At 46.9% G+C, this 19,996-nt stretch overlaps 1 protein-coding gene and 1 pseudogene across 4 annotated transcripts in view; one reads left to right on the top strand and one right to left on the bottom strand.

Annotated features, from left to right (window-relative positions):
* ANO2 (anoctamin 2) overlaps nucleotides 1-19,996 on the top strand; it is a 341,730-nt gene that overhangs the window by 29,745 nt on the left and 291,989 nt on the right. The gene's annotated exons all lie outside the window — the stretch shown is intronic.
* LOC109501885 lies at nucleotides 401-18,445 on the bottom strand (annotated as a pseudogene).

The following is a 19,996-nucleotide window of genomic DNA, read 5'->3' as shown; positions in this document are numbered from 1 at the left end:
CCTCTCTCTCCTACCCTAAGGGATCTTCAGGGGACACAACAAAGACAGGCCCCAGCAACCCCTGCCCTTGGGGCTGCACAGCTGAGCGGAGCAGAGCCTCCACAAGGCTGGTTGGATCTCATCTCCGAGGGGGAGGCCTCTCGGCAGCCTGGGGGTGGAGTACAGAGAAAAGTGAGGGGGGGAAGTCAGGCCCCCCCAAAACTGGGTAGATGTTTCCTTTTCCAAAGAGTTAACAAAAATGGACACTCAGTATTCTTGCTTGATGCTAATGGCGACCCTGCTGAGGTGGTGCAAGCGGCCGTTGTCCCTTGTCCGAGCCGGCGTCAGGCTGGTGAGGAGCAGACCTGTGCCTTGCAACTGCTCCCCCTGTTCTCTTAAAATGACTCTCCAGGGGTGACATTTAGTCTACACAGTCGCCCATCCGGAGGCGAGCACCGTCCAGGTCGTGAAAGAGTTCGGGCAGTGGGTCTGGTGAAAAGCAGGCTGGGGGTTTCAGCAGCAGAGGACAGGAGCTGGGGTGTGGCCCTCTCTCATGTCCTTCATGTCTGGTGTCTTCCATCCGTTGACCAGGGCTTCTAGAGGTGTCTAGAATTCCTCCAAAGGGGCTGGAAGGAGTGTCCAGCCTTTGATTTGCCAGTCCCACCGCACAGGACAGAGGGCAAGGGTCAGTGACTGGCCTGGCTGAGGGCCTCTGGCCTGTGTGCCACCTTAGCTGGCTGTGTGTCTTGCTGGTTTTCTGTTACCAGGTGCAGCCGGTGATGTATGAGAAAATGCAATCATAGGATATTAGAGCAGGAAGGGCTTTGGATCATTTCTTTCAATTCCGTCAGAGAACAGGGCCTAAAGTTGGGAGGACATGGCTTGTACAAGGTCACACTGCTAGGTAATGTCTTACACAAATGAAACACTGATGATAGAGAGTCTGTGCCGACAAGCAGGTCAAGGGGGACTGATTTCCTTCTGGTAGCTCTGTCTTCCTTGGAGCTGAGTTACTGTCTTCCCGTAGGGCTGGGGTCTGACCGGTGCTCCTGGTTTGACCTGTCGCACCAGGGTCCTTGGCCAGTGCCTGTTCTGACTTCAGACACGGTGCCAGTTGTTACATATTTTGAGTATCCCTTGTGCTTTCTGCTATCATTTATGTGTGCCTCTGCACTTGGTCATGGAAAAGTTGGTCTCTATCCTGCTAATTAATCTTGCCTCTTCAGGGCAGTGCTAGATGGTTTGGGCCCTGAGACAGGCATGGAGAAGGAAGGCCACCCTCCGTTTGTCAGTTGATAAGTTCGAGGCCTTTGTGGACCAGAGGCTGCTTGGAAAGTCACTTCAACTGTAAAGACACGCAAGGGATCAGCTCCAGGGGAGGCCTGCCAGACTCTGTTCCTGCCACTCATTTAGCACATGTTGACTGAGCGCCTATAGGTGCCACATCCTGGGAGCTGATGAAACATGTGACTAAGATGTGGTCCTTGCCTTCGAGGACCTTGTAGTCTATTAGGGGATGCTGACCTGATTGCAGAGAGTCACCTAAAGTCTATCTAAAAAAGCAGTAAGAGAGGGTACCAGGAGAGTGACAGATGGTCTGGGTGACCCCAAGTCCTCCCTCTGCTTGGAAGCTCTCAGCTGGCTCACCTTCCCTTTCTCTTCCCCGATGCTTGGGTCCTTACAGAAGTGAGGGGGCTGAGTCTTCTATTCTTATGAGGTCTCTGGGCAGGATTCACCCTCTGCACGCTGAGCTGCTGGTAGATGCTGTGCAAGTTAGAAGTTTTGCTGAAGTGGGTGTTGCATGTGGAAGGGTCTTTCTTTGAGCCTTCCAGGTCTGGAGACACCTGGTAGTTGTATCTGATGCTTGGTATGTGGTGAGGTTGGTTCTGGGGCCACTTCAGCCTTAAGTGTCTCCTTCTTCCTGCAGGCAGGGTCTCCCAGCCACCCTAGGTCAGCTCATCTGGGTGCCCCAGTGCCTCATCTCTGATGACCCTGGGGCTCTGAGGCAGCATAGGGAGCTCTGAAACCTTGGGAGTTTTGTGAATAGAATTCAGGGGCAGAATTCATAAACCTGGATGCTAGAAAATTGTACTTTATTTTCACCAACACTTAACTGGAACTTAGTGTTTACTTCAATTAAGGACACAGGCACAAAGCTACATTACTACGAGTTCCTGTGAGTTTGTCGCTGATAGAAATCACACATGGATTTCTGTCGCATTATATAGTTGTTGCACAAAGCTCCAAAAGCACGGATCCTCATGTTCAGTTTAGGGGTGCCTGGGTGGCTCAGTCGGCTAAATGTCCGACTTCGGCTCAGGTCATGATCTTCCAGTTCGTGGGTTCGGGCCCATGTCAGGCTCTGTGCTGACAGTTCAGAGCCTGGAGCCTGCTTTGGTTTCTGTGTTCAACTCTCTCTCTGCCCCTCCCCCACTCATGCTCTGTTTCTCTTAAAAATAAATAAACATTAAATAAATTGAAATTATGACAGTTTTGGGTTGTGCTTCTAGGTCTTGCTATTTATTGTGTTGATAAAGAAACAGGTATATGATTATATCATGAGTTTATGCTTAAATACTTTTTTATAAGTTTATTTATTTATTTTGAGAGAGAGAGAAGGAGAGAGAACCAGTGAGGGGGGTTGGAGAGAGAGGGGACAGAGGATCCGAAGAGGGCTCTCTGCTGTGCCCAATGTGGGGCTCGAACTCACGAACTGTGAGATCATGACCTGAGCTAAAGTCAGACACTTAACCATCTGAGCCATCCAGGCGCCCCTTAAATATTTTAATAACTATATTTCTATATACTTAGTCTCCTCATTATTCTGTATAATTATTTTACACATCTAAAAATATTCTGCGAAGGGGTCTATAGCTGGTCTTTAGCTGACCATCTTAGGGCTCCAAGGCCCAAAAAAGGTTATGAAACCGTGAACATAACCTCTAAGACTGAGGAGAAGCTTCAGGCAGTGAGTGGTGGTCCTGTCTGGCTGCTGTGGGGATCCTTCCCCACATGGAGGCCACATGGGGATGCCCACCAGCTGCTGTCTGGAGACTGTCTGGTTCAGAGAAGGTTCCTGGGGAGTCCTGAGGCAGGGGCATGATTTGAGGGGCATGTGAACAGAACACACTTGTGACATCCCCTGAACCCCTCCCTGCTGCTGCCGCTGCTACTTCGGGCCTGCGTGGTTAATTGCATTTGGAAGTATGTGGTTTAGTCCATAATATGCTTGAACTCAGGAAGGACCTGGAGAGGAAAGAGGATTGGGCTGAGTACCAGAGACCTGCGTTCTAGGTTCTGTTCTACCACCAGCTGGTTTCTTTCTGGACCTTGACTTCCCCATCTGGAAAAGGAGAAGGTTGGGCATCATCAGGGATTCTCAAACAGTGTACTTGAGAGTGCTTGCTTTCCATGACTTAGACTGATGTAGTCTATGCTAACATAAAAATTGCTACTGTTTTCTCAATTTACTGGAAAATTGCAGTGATAAAGATGATTTTCTCAATTTAAAATTGTTCTTTTCCTTAAACCTTTGGCGGCTGTTACTCCTTGTCTGCCAGTAAGTACTTGTTGAGGGCAGAGGAAGTGGATGAGAAGTAGCAAGAATATTAATGTTAGGAAAACTTAGAATTGGCCGATCACGTTTAATTTTGCAACTTAGGTTTGGTTGTGGGTGTTTGTTGCCCATCCTGTGAGTCCTTCCACTAAAATTGGTCTTGGTTTGAATGTTTGAAGGACTTTTATGAAGGGTGTTCTAACAGCTCTTATGGGGCTCCACGGCCCCTGTGGATTCAGGCAGTTGTCAACATATGGCACCCGGTGGTGCAGTCTGCTAAGAAGGCTGACCCTTGTTCTGGATGAGCGAAGGGCGAGTAGATTGGTGAGTCTGAGCAGGATGATGGCTTTTCTGCAGGGGAGATAATGCTCATGTTTACATCAGGCTGCAAACAAAAGCAACAGTGCCCCTGATGTGTTCCCAGCCTTCCCTGTTCTGTGCATCATGACTGTGAGGAGGACGAAGTGACAGTACCTTGGAAGCAAAAGGATGAAGAGATGGTAGGGTTGTTAGCTGTGTCATTGTCTTTTGGAATAGACAGTGCTCTGTGGAGACCCTACCTTCCCTCATCCCTCCATCCCTCTTGGCTTGGAGGTCAGCTAAGGCAAGAGTGTTGTGAATCTCCCCAGCAAGATTCATAGAGATTGCCATTTTTGGTCCAATGGCTTCCAGGAAGTCCTGGGTGCATTGTGATGTCTTCTGGAACGTGTTCACCATCCCTTGATCATTGCTGGTTTGGGGTTCTCATCTGCTGCACCCAGCGCACTGTGGATAGTAGCCGGACTCCCCATCCAGCTCAGCAGTCCAAGGGGCCAGGTGACCACTGGCATTCTTGTAACTGTCTCATTGAGTTTCCACTTGGGGATCCCTCCATTGCTGTCAGGTGTCAAAGGGTGGAGTATCTCTGGCTGTGAATGTTTTAGCTAAAGCTGTGTTTCTCCCTCCCTCTGAACTCGTCCAGCCCAGGGAACTTACACTTAGTTCATCCACAGGCCCTCGGAGGGTCGAGGCTTCCCTGGCTGCAGAGAGGGCCTGTGGCGTTTTAGCACCTTTTCAGGAACAGGAAGTCAGAAGGAGTGGAATTTGATGGGTATGTTGGTCTGTTGTGTTTTCTTTGTCAAGTGCAGACACAGGAACCCGAAGGCTTTGGAGCTGAAGCCCCAGAGCCCTCAGAGTTTGTGTGGGTTCGTGGTTGGCTCCTTGCCAGACCACCTGCCCACGGTTACGGCGTTGTGTGTGTTGCTATGTACTGTTCTCACTGTGCGCCGTGGAGTTGAGGGGGTGCATTCGGACCAGCTCACACCATGGCCTGTGAGCACGGCCTGGGTGTCCCAGCTCTGCTAGCAGAACAGTTTGGAAGACCAGTGGCCGTCAGTAGGAGTTACTTCGTGCAGGTCACCTGGACTTGCCCGGCAGCAGAATGTAGTGGGGAGAACTTTGTGTGTGGAGGGCCACAAATGGGACTCACTGACCCGTGCTTTTGTGCACGTTTGTCAGCCATGCTGGGTCTCTTTTCTTATTTGAGACGGGTAGGCAGCACCCTCCACAGGTGAACATACTTCCTAAACTGTAGGCTGTCAGAAAATGAAGTGTCCTTGTTTTCACCGTCCTTTGTAGGGATCATGTGGGGTTTCCTCTTTGCCAGTGGGCCCGAGTTGGCTCTCCCACCTGTCCACGTTTCTGCTTTAATTTTCCAATTTTTTACCCTCCCTATGAGCTGAGCTGAATTTTCTGTCCATATTCTGAACGCATGAAGGTATCCCCAAAGGGAGGAGGAGGTGCGGGAAGTTCACTGTCGAGCTGGGAAACGAGACCTCCTCCTGTGAGACCTCCGCACAGTGAGAACGGTGCATAGCAACACACACAACGCATGTGCTCACTGCGTCTCTTCTGGACTGGAGAGCCTCACAGCACTGGTTCTGAATACCGTGGTCGTGATCCTGAATACCACTGCTGACCAGTGTCAGGAGTTTACTCTCTCTACTCTTATTTGCTGGGTTGTTTTTGCTAAGTTGGCTCACTTTTTAAACTTAAATTTATTTTATTTTATTTAAATTTGTTTAAAGTTTATTTATTTATTTTGAGACAGAGAGAGAGCAAGCATGCGGTGATGGGAGGGGCAAAGAGAGAGGAAGAAAGAGGGAATCCCAAGCAGGCTCGCACTAACAGCTTGGAGCCCGATGCCGGGCTTGAACTCATGAACTGTGAGATCATGACCTGAGCTGGTATTAAAGAGTCGGACGCTTAACCGACTGAGCTACCTAGGTGCCCCATTAAAAAATATATATATATATGTTTGTTTATTTATTTATTTTGAGAGAGAGAGAGTGCCAGCAGGGGAGGGGCAGAGAGAGAGGAGGGAGAGGGAGAGATAGAATCCCAAGTAAGCCTTGCACTGTCAGCACAGAACCCGACACTGGCCTCGAACTCACGAACCATGAGATCATGACCTGAGCTGAAATGAAAGATCAGACACTTAACTGACTGATCCACCCAGATGCCCCTTAAATTTATTTTAAAAGGAAATACCATATCCTTATCATAGAGAACCAGTATCACTGGCCAAGAAATAGACAGTAATGCAAAAATAAACCACAGAAAAAACCAAATAACGCCATTCATTTCTGGCTGGATGCAGCAGCTGTGTAAGATCTTAGGCCATTGGGGGTGGGGGGTACTGCTCATTCTTTCTTGAGAAGGAGGCTTAGCAAGTGTTGGAGAGGTTAAAGGTGTATTGGCATCTGAGACTTTATCTTTGCAGGAAAGTTAGAAAGAGGCTCACTTTTGCACTATTTAAAAATGCTATTTGATGCTCTGTTGTGTCTGTTCACTGTTTGACGCTCCTTATTCTGTACTTGGGCAACATCACCCAAGCACTTAGTATAGCCTCTGAGCTTCACTTGTTCCTGGATCGACTGAAGACTTTGAGAACAGGGACTGTGTTTCATTCTTTCTTTGTTCTTTTGGACAATGTCTGGCACATAGTAAGTGCTCAACAGTGTTTGTTGAATTGATTCAACGCACAATGTGTAGTGAGAAAGTACACTGTAGAGCCGAGGGGAGGGAGAGATCCACAAGAGTTAGGCTTGGCAGGGAAGGCTTTCCAGAGATGGGGCGCTCTCTGCAACCCAGCCCCCCCCTCTTCCAGCAGGGAACCTGTCCCTTCACTCTTCCTGGGGAGTCCCCTCCCAGTTCCTGTTTCTCCTTCTTGGTTCCCTCACCTCCTTCCCCAACCAGGGAAGAAAATGTGACAGCAGGCTGCCTCCCCCCTCAGATCCACCTACCCTGAGGAGAGGTGGGTGGTCAGGAGACTTGTGGGTACGCCTGAGCCCTTACAGGCCACCCTCGGGCCCAGTGTTGAGGGGGGTTTGGTGCCCTGAGCCCCGGGGGTTATCAGCTGTCCTTTTCTGTCTTTCCATCCTCCTTCCTCTCTAGCTGTCTCCCTCTTCTTTCTTCTAGCAGCCTCTAGCTCTCCTCTGGTGGGCACCTCCCACAATGCCACAGACCACTGTGTTGAAGCCCTTGGCGGTGGTTGTGTTTATGCCAGGCTACTCTCTGTGATATGATTATCCAGTCCTCTAGAAAAAGACGCAGGTCCTGTTTGCTGTGGACACTGTGGCAGGAGCTGCCCATGTGACCCATGGCCATGCTCCGAAGGCCCCTCTGGCATCAGGACCCCACTTTTCATCCAGTCACTGTTGGTCTCAGTGTTGCCGGTGTTGGGGGGGAGGTACCTGTTCTCTCCCTCCTGCCATGGGAATCTGGACCATTCCCTCCCTGGGCATCTTGCTGCTGCCTTCCAAGTTATTCTTAATGAGCACAATGACTTCTGTGCTAGGTACATCAAGTAACTCATTTAGTCCTGGTAACAACCCTCTGTAGTATTTACCACTACTGCCCCCTCTTTTGTAGATAAGGAAACTGAAGTTACCTAACTTGGTCAGGGTTCAACGGCTAGTGTCAGGGAGGGATACAGACAGACCCGGAGTCTGAGCTCTTGGTCACTGTGGTGTCCCACCCCTCCAGGGATAACGCTCTGTCATCTGAGCTTGGTGTGAGGAGAGGGTGGCCATATTCTCACCATTGGGATTGCCAGCAGCTAAAGTAGGTTCAGGATAGGAAAAGGTAGCCTCTGGACTTGAGATTATTCTGCTTACCTCTTTGCTCCCTGTTGGGCACACCTGTCTTCCATCCTGTCTGTCTGGGGAGGTTGTGGGTTGGGGAACAGTTGCATCCTGTGGACACCTTTTAGTTACAAGGTTTGTAATTTGTGTTTATGGCAAGAATTGGTCTGCTCAGGGGCACCTGGGTGGCTCAGTCAGTTAAGAGTCCGACTTTGGCTCAGGTCATGGTCTCACGGTTCGTAAGTTCGAGCCCCATGGTGGGCTCTTTGCTGATAGTGCAGAGCCTGGAGCCTGCTTCACATTCTTTGTGTCTCTCTCTCTGCCTCTCCCCTACTTGTGGGTAGCATCCCCCCTCTCTCTCTCTTAAAAGTAAATAAATAAACATAAAGAATATTAAAAAAAAAAAAAAGAATCCATCTGCTCAGGGCTGGCCCTGAGGCCATTAGATGGGCATGGAGGCAGTAGGCAGGGGCAAGAGGCAGCAGGGTTTGCCAGGAGGGTGAGGCTGGGGAGGGACACGGCAAGAGCTGGAGAGCACGTGGGGTGCTGTGGGGCGTCGGGGCAGTGTGGCATCCGGAGCTTCTCGGGACCCCAGCAGGGAAGACATTGAGCCGGGCTGGAAGCTTCTCTGTGGAGCAGGGTTGGGATGATCCCCAGGTGTGCGTGCTGCCCTTTCCTGCCTTCAGGCACCAGAGTGGGTATGGGGACCAGGAGGCGTTGGTCTTGAGCCTGCTTTTTCTGTGCATTTTCTGTGGCTTCTCCCCGTCTGGTTTCTCCATCACTCTACATCCTTTATGTGGACTGTCCGGTCTTTCCTTCAGACCCTTCATGTAACCCTGCTTTGAAGCCGCTACACTTGAATAGGGATCAAAGCTTCAGGCTTTTGGGCACCAGCAGGTGGAGCGAGGCTCTGGAAATCACACCATACTGGCTCTTTCTTTTTTTTCAAGGACCATGGCCCCAGACCGGCCTCCCTCCTTCCTTTACCCCAGCTGTCCTAAGCCGCTTACCTTACAGCCTAATGCTGTAACAGCCAGGCACCGTTTGAGATGGAATGCCCTTTAAGCGCGAAGGCTTCTGTTCTGATCTGGGATGAAGGACGTGGTCAGTACATCTGGGGAGGTCAGTGTTTAATGAAGAAACAGAAGGCAGACAGTTTTTTCAGGGTCATGCAGGATGGCCCCTGTAAATGTGCAGGTTTATTCCATGTGTGGCTACTTATGGAGGGTGAGTGGTTAATCTGCCCACAGCCTCCTGCATTCTGGGTCATTCCCTCCTGCTGTTAGGATGCTCAGGAAATGGAAGCTAATTCAGTCATTAATCTTAGCCTAAGCCAAGCTGAATCAGACAGATATGCTAGGATCTCCCTCCCTCAGACCCAGAGTGTAACACCCTCCAGGACCAAAGGGCTGTGGTTTATCTGCACCACCCCTCAGCTTCACTGGTTTGGGTGATTGCAAATTGCACAGACCTCGTCAGCATATGTATGTAGATACACATTCTTACTGTTTGCTTGGAACCAGGGAGGGCAGGGCTGGAAGATATCCTGAGGGAGAAAGTTCTGATGTAAGCAGAGTTGGAATGCCAGACTGCATCTGAATCACAGCTCAGCCACTAAGCGATGTATAAGCTTGGGCAAGCCGTATGATGTCTCCTGTCACTTTAGTTTTCTAATTGGATCTCTTCGAGTTGTTTTGAAGAAACATCTGGCACATTGTGGGTACTTAATATTTGTCAAGGAAACAAGTGATTCAGTGAGATGACATACCCCAAAGTGCTTGAGAGCCGTGCCTGGCATATGCCCGAGATTCAGTTTCCTTGTTATTCTAGTTCCTTGATCTTGGATCCAGAGATCCCTAAAACACTTCTGTCTTTTGCTGACCTCTAGGCTGACCTGTCTGTACATGAGATGTAGTCTCCCATCCAGATGACATCCATCTGTCTTCTGGTCTGGCTTCATGGACCAGCAGGAGACTCTAACACCTGCCTGTTGTCCCAATGCCCTGAGGAGCCAGCCCCTCTTTAAAAGGCTTTTTTTTTTTTTTTTTTTCTTTTCTTCTTTCTAGAGTCTCTGGAAATCTCTCTCAAAAGCTAAGACCCAGTATCAAATACCTCACCAGAAGGCTGACTGGTCGCCAGGAAGGCTCACCTGGAATCATACAGACCTTCACATTCCCGGGCCTGTGACTAGATCTTTAATCTTTGTGCCCTGGTTTGGGCTAGCAGTCTAGCCTGATTTTAAAATCCTCATTGAACTTTAAGCATTTTAATGTAACTTGTTATAGTAAGTCCAGTTAAAATTTTTAAAATTTGTTTATTTATTTTGAGAGAGAGGGAGAGACAGAGAGAGAGAGAGAGACAGAGAGTACACATACACACAAATGGGGGAGAGGGAGAGACAGAAACCCAAAGCCTCATGCAGGGCTCGAACTCCCGAACTGTGAGATCACGACCTGAGCCGAGATCAAGAGTCGGATGCTTAACTGACCACATCACCAAGGTGCCCCAGTAAGTCCATTTTTAAAGTGAAAAATCAGTGCAATTTTTCTGCTTTCTAAATCTGGACTTTCAAATCTCAAGTTTGAAGGGAGGCACACCGTACCTTCTTGCTGTGCTTTGCTGAGAACAGCTATGCACTGTATAGCTCCAAGCACATTCTAGCCTCTTATCCTACCAGAGCAAGAGAGAATATAAACTGGCTCTTTTGCTTGCTTGTGTGGTATCGTAGAACTCAAGAGGGAAGTTCTTCTTGGTGTCTAACCTAACGCCTTCCAGAGCAACCATGTGTTGGTGAAGGAGCCGGTCAGATGGCATGCATTTGATTGGCCCCGCTGGGTCTCATGTACATGTCTCATGTCTCCAGAGCCTCATTTTGAAGCTCCCGTGTCCCAGGCAGTGGAGCCAGTAGGAGGATTGGAAAATATCTTCCTTTTGGGCCTGAGGAGGAGAGAGTCTGACAATCTGCAGATTGGAGCTCTTTTCCCAGCTTTGTCTCAGACTCAGGACAGTCGTATGACTTTTCCCAGATCTTGAATTTCAGTGTTTTTGGCTGGTTTGGGTTCCTCCATCCTCTGTCTCCTGTGACACCAATAAGCAGGTCCGCTCACTGTTTCCTGAAGATTCACATTTTCCTCGGTGGGCTGCATGAGATGTCTGGAGGTCATCTTGTCCACGCCCCTGCCTCTGGAACAGGCTTCTCGTGTCCCTGTCCTTCAAACATCTTCCTAGAGACTTCTCCATCGTTTCAGATAATATCTCCCTATACTTTAGGGACAAGGTTCTTTCTAGAGTCTGACTTAAACCTCTCTTGCTGCCATCTCAGTCCCTTGGTCCACCTAGTCCTGGCCTCTAGAGAGGCGCAGTACAGCTGCTTGGCCCCGCCCCTGTTCCTTCCTTGTTCTTGTTGGGGTATCACCTCCGTGCATCCAGCTCGTGAATCCCCCAGCAATTTCTTTGTCACTAGATCACATTGCAAGCTCCTGTCCAAATGCTGTCTGGCCGCTTCCTGTTCCAGGCATCTCCCTCCCACCTGAGTATTTGTGTTTCTGATTATTTATCCCCAGATGCAGCAGCCACATTTTTCCAGGTTGAATCTGCTCGTTGTTACTTCCTGCCTGGGTTTGCTAACATCTCCAGGTCCCTTTTGCAGCCTCTACCGCACGGGCTTGCTGGGCTGCGTGCAGCCCTCGGAAAGCAAGCCACCAATGGAGCGGGCTCTGGGCTGGGGAGAGCCGGTTCTTCTGCTGAGAGGGGCCCCACCCCTCTGAAGTCAAGGCTCTCCCCAGGAGGACATCTGAATTGATGAACACAGAAAGCCATCGAGCGCTGCCAGCAGGGGGACGACCTACCCCGAGACCTGTCCCAGCTGTTCGGCTTTCTCTTAGTCTCCTGAGCCGAGAACAAGGGGACGCCTTCCTGCCCTCTTGGCCTTGGCTCTGTCCAAACAGCCATCACCAGTTCTAATTAAATACTCAGCAGATGAAGCCACCGAGTCCCGCCGGATGAGGGGGTTGGGGCCATTTCCTGTCAAGGTAGGGGCCTGGGCCAGGATGGCAGGGGCCACAAGTTAAATGCAGAGGAAGAGTGAATGCTCCCCCCATTTTTTTTTTTTTTTGGAAAAGGGAGCGTTTATTTTATTTTATTGTAAACCCCGATGACTCAGAATGTCAGAGTTGCAAGGGACCTTTGAGAGTCTTTAATGCTCGTCTCATTTTACAGGTGGAGGCCCATGGAAGTTTGGTAACTTTCTCCAATTCCCAGAAGTGTTACAAATTGTCCTCTGCTCTCTAGATGGGTGCTCACTACTAAGCATGGAAAGTTAAGTCTCTCTCAGTGAGGAGGGGCTCAGAAACAGATGCCTGTCCAAACAACCTTGTCTTCCTCCTGCTGTATCTTGCCTCACTCTTTACCTTGACCCAGAGCTAGAAGGTGATGTCGGGTGCAGTGGTACCTCTCTAGCCTCCCAAGGCTCTCGGTTTACCATGATTAAATTGAGGTCCAGGAGTGTGAATGAGGGTGAGTGGGATGGCTGCTCCAAGAGATTGTCAGAACTTGAGTGACCTGGGAAGGGGGTTGGCTGGGGCAGTGGGGGTGGGGGTGGGGAGAAAGCTGTTAAAGACAGAACTCCTGCATCCTGCTCCCCGTCCCAGTGCTCTTTCTCCCTATCCCCGGACAGCTTCTGAGTTTTGAACATGTTGCTGTTTAGGAGGCTTCCTCAGAAGATGCTGATGAACTTGGAGTGATTTTAAAATTCAACTGGGGAAATAAACAGCTGCAGCTTGAAACACAGACACACACACACTGTGCTGCCGTGTCTTCCTCCTTCCCAGTCTAGGAAAAGCACACACACCCAAGCCATGTAGAAACACAGAAACCCATGTGGATGGGCTGAAGGAGGACTGCAGAGGGAGAGGGATTAGCTCTTGGCATATATCGCACCAGGAGACTGCGTGGTCTCAAGAACATGCGTCTGGAACCCTAGAGACCTTTGCATCCCTGGTGTGTGGGAACTCTTTGCAAGGCAGAACTGGTTTTCTTTTCTGAAAACCTTCCACTCCCCTCGGGAAGGGGGAGGAGAAAGGGAACAGGCATTCGTTTTTTGTTTTGTTTTGTTTTGTTGTTGTTTTTTTAATACTTATTCATTTTTGGGAGAGCACAAGTAAGGAAGGGGGGTCAGAGGATCCGAAGTGGGCTCTGCTTTGACAGGCTGACAGCAGTGAGCCCGATGTGGGGGTTGAACTCACGAACCTGCAAGATCATGACCTGAGCCAAAGTCAGATGTTCAGAGACACCCTGGTGCCCTGGGAACAAGCATTTGTGTGGTCACCCGAGTATATATTCATATTCTCTTAAAGCTATTGTGGGGTAGTAGTTATTGTGAAATTATTCCTATTTTATAGAAACTGAGGCTCTCAGAGATGAAACGAAGCTCCATTTCAGTGCCATGCACTGAACGTGCATGCCATGACACGTGCTGCCACCTTATTCTCATGGGTTCTGACTGAAGATCCCAGAATCCATGGTCTTTGAGGGACCAAGCGATTTTGGGGGATAGCTGCTAACCCACTGCATGTGTCTTTTTCCTTCTCTGAAGATGGAACTCATGCGACTTGGCTACTTGGCTGAGTTGTTAGAATTCCTAATAACATGAAGTCTGTAATCCTCTGAGCTGTGATCAGAAATGACTGTTAGGGGAACCTGGGAGGCTCAGTCAGTTGAGCGTCCGACTCTTTGGTTTTGGCTCAGGTCATGATCCCAGAGTTGTGGGATTGAACCCTGCATCTGGCTCCTCACTGAATATGGAGTCTGTTTAAGATCCTCTCTCCCTCTCTCTCCCTGTCTCCCTGTCTCCTTCTCTCCCTTTCCCTCTCTCTCTCTCTCTCTCCTTCTCCCCTTCCCTCACTCCCTCCCCATTGCCCCTCCCCTGCTTGGTGCCTGGACTCCCTCCCTTCTTCCCTTTCTCTCTCTAAAAAAAGAAATGACTGTTGAAGACAGATTTGCTGGCTTCTAACCTGGAAGCACCATCCAAAGGGGTTGTTTTAAGTAGTCTACTGTGTGTCTCTCATGCACAGGCACAGTAGGGCAGAATGTGAAGTCCCAGCTCAGGCAGAGAGCAGGGGAGTCTCTCCCACCCTAGCAAGAGACAGCAAGCTTCTTGGCTGCCGCTTGCTTTTACATGCCCACCCTTTTTTCCCCTGTCCTTGGGAACCCCTCTTTCAACCCTGTTACCCCTCCAGTTATCACCTGCTCGCTCCTCTTCTTCACAGCCAGGCTTAAAGAAACCTTCCTGTTGAAGTGTAACATATATCAGAAAAGCGTACGTGCACAAATTGTAAGTGTAGGACTTGATGAATTATCACCAAGTGGATCCATGTGTGTGACACCACCCAGATGAAGAAATATAACATTTCCAGCTCTCCAGAACCCCCCTTGGGCCTCTGCCCAGTCACGGGCCCCTGTCCAAAGGTCACCATAACTACTTCTATGTTCAGGCGTGAGTGTTGCCTGTTTTTGAACTTTATGTAAATGGAATCATTTGGTATATACTTAGTGCCTCATTTTTTTTTTCCCTCAACATTAAGTATGTGATGTTCATCTGTGTTATGTGTAGTGGTGGTTTATTCACTAGTATAAGGGTATTTATTTCATTTGAGTGTACCACAATTTACTTACTCAGTCTCCTGTCAGTGGACATTGTTTTCTGCTTTAAGCTATGAATAGTGTTGCTTTGACTGTTCTTTTACAAATCTTTTGGTGAATGCACGGGGGAGAGGGGCAGAGGGAGAAAGAGAGAGAGAATCTTGTGTAGCCCAATGTGGGACTTGATCCCACGACCCTGGGATCATGACCTGAGCCAAAATCAAGAGTCAGACACTCAACCGACTGAGCCACTCAGGCGCCCCTTGGTGAATGTACTTCTGATGGGTATTCTTTGTGGGGGGAAGTGCTGGGTCATATGGTATATATGTTTGTTTAACTTTAGTAGACACAACTGACCAGTTTCCAAAGTTTTTGTGTTAATTTATACTCTCCATTAGCGGTGTACAGGAGTTCCAGTTTCTCCACATACTTGGCAACTCCTGGCGTTGTCAGTCATTTTAACTTCAGCCATTCTTGCTACATACATAGTGGTGTCTGAGTGTGGTTTTAATTTTCATTTTCTGATGGCTAATGAGATGAAAACCTTTTCACATGTATTTTTCCCCTAGCCATTGGATATTCTCTTTTGTGAAGTACTTGTTCATGTCTTTCAGCCATTTTAAGAGATGAATTGTCTGCCTTTTTCTCATTGATTTGAAGGAGTTCTTCATATGTTCTTGGTATGAGTCTTGTGCTGAGTATCTGTTTTCCAAATATCTTTTTTCCACTCTGTGGTATTCCTTTCCTTCTTCATTTGTGCCTTTTGGTGGATAGAGTTTCCTAATTTTATTCTAGTCTAATTTATTGATCTTTTCCTTATGATTAGTGTTTTTTGTGTTCTGTTTGAGAAATCATCACCTTTAAAGTACAAGTTGTGAGTATATTTTTTAATGTTATCTTCCAGAACTTTATTGGTTAACAATTCACTTTTGGACTATAGTCCACATAAAGTTGATTTTTTTCTTATGTGTGTGGCATGTTTGTGAGTCAAGATTAGTTTTTTTCTCCACATGGATGTCTGATTGACCCAACAGTGTTTGTTGAAAGAACCGTCCTTTCTTGTGGCTCTGCAGTGTTCCATGTCATCAAACAAGTGTGTGTGGCTGCTTCTGGATTCTCTATTTTATTCTGTGGTTTTGTTCGACTGTGTTTGTGCTAATACCTCCTTGTTGTAAACATTGCACTTTATGTTAGGTATTTCACAGCCCTTCAGAGTTTTTTGTTTTTTTTTACATTTTCTGTTTTTTTTTTTTTTTTAATCTTTTTATCTTAAGCAAGCTCCTTCAGTCTGACTTCTCTTCCTGCCACTGTGCCCCAAATGGCCCCCTGTGGGCCATAGATGACTGTCCCCCTATGGTCGGTGCTAAAACGTAACAGATATTTTAGTTCTCAGCTTCCTTAACCTTATAGCAACATTCAGAAGAGCTGACCTTTCCTTCCTGTTTGAAACGCTATCTAAGCCGATGCCATGCTTTCCTGATTTCCCTCCTACTTCTCTGGCCACCTCCTCTCAGTCTTCTTGGCTGGGTTATTCCGCTGGATTATTATTTTAGTACTTTTTGATTTTTGATTTTATGTTTTTAATTTGAGAGAGAGTGCGCACATGTGTATGAGCAGGGGAGGGGCAGAGGGAGAGAGAGAGAGAGAATCCCAAGTGTAGAGCCTGATGCAGGGCTTGATCCCACGACCCTGGGATCATGACCTAGTGAAATCAAGAGTCAAACACTCAACCGAATAAGCCACCCAGGCTGCCCCAGGGCCATTATTTAAATGTTGGGCTGCTTTGAATCTCATTTCTAGGCTCCCTTTTCTCATTTTCCAGTTACTCCCACGATGATTTATTTCCAACATTTCTGCTGCTGTCTTCACGTTAAGAGAACTCCTGAATTTATATCTCCACTTAGAATTTTCTTCAGAGCTTGAAATCCTGGATTATCTCAATCAGAGTTTTTCCCCTTGTCGTTCTCTTCCTGAATTATTTTTTTAACCCGGAATGTTTTATTATCCTACCTTCCTTATGTACTCAGATCCCCTCCAGTTGGGGCTTCAGGCAAGGGATTTCTTTGAAATTCAGTTGCCCAAAATAATTAATTGGGGGTATTTCTCTAATTCACTAGGAAGCTGAGAGAATTACCCAGTTTATTTCTGTCAGTTTCTTTGTTCTCTTAAGAAACAGGTAATATCCCTACGAAGTGTTGGTTGTCAACCCTCCTAGGTTTCTGTGAAGCACTCCTCATCTTCGGTGTTACTCTTTTCATCTTCATTTTGACATATAGAATGGTAGAGCTTCAAAGGAGGGGAAGACAAACGCACAGAAATGCCAAGTGAATTCCTCCCACCACAACTGGTAGGCAGCACGGCCCTCAGTTTTTTCCATCAGACTCCCCTCACAAGGACCATTGGTGATTCTCAAAAACCAGATGTCCAGTCTCCAGCCTTGATTACTAGTCCAGGGGTGGGAAAGAGCTGCCCCTTTTACCCTGCTGGGGAATTGACAAACAGGCTTATTTATTTGTTCATTGCTTATGTCCTATGATTCTCCTGATAATCACTTTAGAACTTTTTTTAGGTCGAAATCATCCCCTGTATCTCTTAAAGCTGGAGATACAGTGTCATAGGGGCTACTAATCAGGATGTCAATTAGATTGAAAGATCTTTTTTGTGTGTTTGTATTTGTAGGTGGTCCATTTCTTCTCAAATTTGAGCATTATCAGAGTCACCTGAAGAGCTTATTTAGGACTATGTTTCTCTGTATGTTTTGATTAGCAGTTGCTCTAGGAATTACAGTAGATATGCTTATGTTTTTATAGTCTATTCAGAATCAGTGTTTTACCACTTCAAGGTGAGTGCACAAACCTTACCATCTCATAAGTCCCTTCCTGCTTTGTCTCGTCATTTTCTTATGTAACTACGGTGACATCTATTGAAAAATGTGTCAGAAATGTTATAGTTTTTATTTTAACTACTAAACATATTTTTAAAAATCAAGAAGAATAGAATGGTGTATTTCATTTACTTAGATATTTACCATTTTTGTGGGTCTTTCTTCATTCCTGATGTTCTAAGTTTCCCTTATGTCTGAGGACTTGCCTTTAGCAGTGCTTTTATTGTTGGCAGGAAGTTATATTGTTTTCTTTCATCTGAGAGCCCTTTATTTTAACCTTCATTCGCGAATGACATTTCCACAGGATAGAGAATTCTGGGTTAATTGTTCTTTTCGGTCTGTATTCACAAAATGTTCTTCTGCTGTTTTCTGGCCTTCTCGTTTCCTGGTGAGAAATCTGTACTCATTCAGATAGTTGTTTTCTGTTTACCTTTAGTATTTTTTTTATCTTTGTCATTAGTTTCATCAACAATTGATTATGATATGTGTGAGGATGGATTTCTTTGGATTTATTCTGTTTGAGATTTTCTGGGCTTCTGGAATCTGTACGTTTCTATCTTTCACCAGATTTGGGAGGAAGTTTTCAGTTATTAAAAAAATTTCTTTTCTGCACTGAGCTCACTCTTTTGTCTTTCTGGGAGGTTTGGTGGCATTAATGTTAGATCGTTTTGGTAATGTCCTATAGGTCTCTGAGGTCCTGTTTTTCTCTCTGTTGTTCAGATTGGATAATTTCTTTTTAATTTAATTTTTTTATAACTCAAAAGAGATTCATTGTAAAATGTAGCTTTCTGACTCTGTGCTTGTGGCTTCAACATTTTCACAATGATTTTCTGCTCCTCAGTCAGGAAAGCACACTTGATCCTGTCATGAACACACTTAGCACGCATGGAACCATCATGGACCCCGCTGACATGTTTTCTTGTTTTAGACAACCTCATAAGAACTTTAGGTCTCCCAGCACAGACTCCTTGAAGTTGGCCTGGATACACATCACATGCAGATTTTAGGGCTTTCTTAATCTCCTTGGTATAAAGGTAAACGATTCTATTACCAGGGGTTCAGGATAGCCTAGTTTTGTTAGAGGCTGCTTTGTAGGACAGCCTATGATGACATGTCAAATGCTGGACCATTCTGAATGCTTATGGATGCCGTCCCCCTGGAAGAGAGCCAGACTGGATCATTTCTATTGGTTTTTTGAAGGATTCTCTTTCTTCTGTCACCCTCATTCTGCTATTGAGCCCATCAATGAGCTTTTGATTTTGATTATTGTATTTTTTTTCCTGGAACTTCTATTGGGTTCATTTTTATGTCTTCTTTTTTTTTTTTGCTGAAATTTTCTATTTATTTCAAGAGTGTCCCTTTCTGAGGCATTTTTATAATAGCTACTTAAAGTAGCTTAAAGGTGTTTGCCAGGTATTTAGTATCTTTGCTGTGTTGGAGTTGGCATCTGTTGCCTTTTCCCATAAAATCATTTTCTGTTTCTTTGTGTGCTCAATAATTTCTGAGCGCGTCCTGGACATTTTCAATATTATTAGATGTTGGGTCCTGTTTAAATCCTATTTGTGTTTTAGCAGGCACTTGATCTGCCTGGGAGGCTGCAAGTTCTGACCAGTCCTCTGTGGACCGTGGTTTCAATATCAGTTTCATTTTCAAAGCCTTGTGCTGTTTGGATCTGTCCCGCAGATGCTCCCAGGTGGCTAGTTTGGAACATGGGCAGTGGTCTACCACGTAGTTCAGTCTTTATGTAGCCTGCTGTTTAGGGTCAGATGCATGTGCCTAGAGCCCAGGGGTGAGCAAAGGAGTTTATGAACAGCTTTATGGGGACAGTTTGCTGTGCTCCTCCCTCTCCGTGATCTTTTTGTACCTTCCAGTTTTCCAATGTCCCCTTTGTCACCTTTTCTCCAGAAACCTTGGGATTTGCTTACCCTCTTCTGCCGCATATTTCCCACAATTGCATCTGTATCTGGGTCAAGCGGTGGGAGAACAGAGAGAGAGAGAAACAGCAACAGGGGTTTGCTCCACCCTCTTGGGGGCACAGCCCCTCTGTTCAGGGGAGAAGGTTCCTTTCCCTTAGACTTCTAGAGGCCTGTGGGCTAGGGTGCAAAAGCATAGAGAAAAGAAAAAAAAATGGGGGTTTGCTTCCCTTCTCTCTGAGTGTTGAGGTTCCCTTTTTTTTTTTTTAATTTCTCAAGCCAACACTAGAGGGCTTCTCTTGGGGCTCTCTGCCGTGCTGGTGGTGCCCACCTCGACTGCCTTGGCTCTAAGCGGGGGGATACCGAAGGAGAAAAACACCAGTTTGGTGTTAGTTTGAGGAGCTCCCTAGTTCCTCAGTCTGCCTACTACTGTTTATCTTTCAGAATTCTCGAGTTGCTGCTCCATACCTTCTGTTCAGGTTTCGTAGCTGTGTTCAGAAGAAAAGATGCAGGGAACATGCTTACGTCCTCTTACCTGGAACTGAGACTCCTGGAAGGCTTGTTTAGAGCACAGCTTTCTGGCCCCCACGCTGAGAGTTTCTCTGATTCCATTAGTCTCAGGGCTGGAGAATTTGCACCCTAACAAGCTCCCAGAAGCTGCTGATGCTGCTTGTCCCAGAACCACATTTTGAGAACCACTGATACAGCCTATCCGTGAATAATCATGGGAAAACTTTTTATCCAGCGTAGACTGTAAGTCAAGTTACTTCATTTTAATAACATTAAGTACCCAATGGTTTATTATTCAATAAGCTGCAAGAGAAAGGACAGTGGAAATCCCTTGGTTGAGCAGATGAGATTAAAAGAAATAAAACATTACAGAGTTTACTATCTATTAGAT

The sequence above is a fragment of the Felis catus genome, chromosome B4, assembly GCF_018350175.1.
Source record: "Felis catus isolate Fca126 chromosome B4, F.catus_Fca126_mat1.0, whole genome shotgun sequence".
NCBI lineage: Eukaryota > Metazoa > Chordata > Mammalia > Carnivora > Felidae > Felis > Felis catus.
This window is presented reverse-complemented; position numbering and strand designations above follow the sequence as displayed.